The sequence below is a fragment of the Nannospalax galili genome, unplaced genomic scaffold (genome assembly GCF_000622305.1).
Source record: "Nannospalax galili isolate Female #2095 unplaced genomic scaffold, S.galili_v1.0 scaffold102, whole genome shotgun sequence".
NCBI classification, from domain to species: domain Eukaryota; kingdom Metazoa; phylum Chordata; class Mammalia; order Rodentia; family Spalacidae; genus Nannospalax; species Nannospalax galili.
In genome coordinates, this window is record NW_008351958.1 from 4,398,494 (window position 1) to 4,399,245 (window position 752).

The 752-nt window shown below is 37.0% G+C and overlaps 1 protein-coding gene across 3 annotated transcripts in view; it reads left to right on the top strand.

Moving 5' to 3' along the window:
* Ly96 (lymphocyte antigen 96) overlaps positions 1 to 752 on the top strand; it is a 45,794-nt gene that overhangs the window by 4,429 nt on the left and 40,613 nt on the right. The gene's annotated exons all lie outside the window — the stretch shown is intronic.

A 752-nucleotide genomic window follows, 5' to 3' on the forward strand; every position in this document is an offset into this window, starting at 1 on the left:
TTAACTCAGCTATCTCTCCAGCCCCTATTTATTTATTTATTTATTTATTTATTTATTTATTTATTTATTTGTCATTTTGAGACCCACAGCCCCAGCTGGCATGGAACTCACTATGGAGACCAGGCTGGACTTGAACTCATGAGATTCGCCTGCCTCAGCCTCTAGAGTGCTGAGACAACAGACCTGAGCCACCAGGCCTGGCTTTAAATATATTTTTAAAATTTTTTTTAGAAGAAGGATTTCATTACAGTTTTAACATACTCAAAACAGTTTCCAGAGCAAAGATACATCTCTTTCAAAAGTGGTTATGAAATTTTTAGGTTCACTGTTGAATTAATACAGTCATACAATATTGAACTCAATATAAACCCTGTAAGACATAAAATTGAATGAGTTTTTACCCTTTAAAGAATTGCCTTAGGTCCCCCTCCTCTTTTTATTTTCCCTTGAGACTGTGTTTCACTGAGTTGCCAGGGTGACCTTGGCGTTTGATTACCTGGGTGTTGGCTTACAGGTGTGCACCACCCCAGCATGTCCTGAGCAGCATGGTGACCAAGGGCTCCACCAGTGAGCCACAGTAGCCTTTATATTGTCTTAATTTACAATTTTTTCTTACTGCTCATTTAACCAGTTTTAGATTTCGTTATAAGTTACAACTTGCAACATAAAAAACGTTCATTTTTATGACCTACAATTGGAAAGTGCTGATGTAGAAGGCAGTGCACACATTCCTTTATATTTATTATTATTTT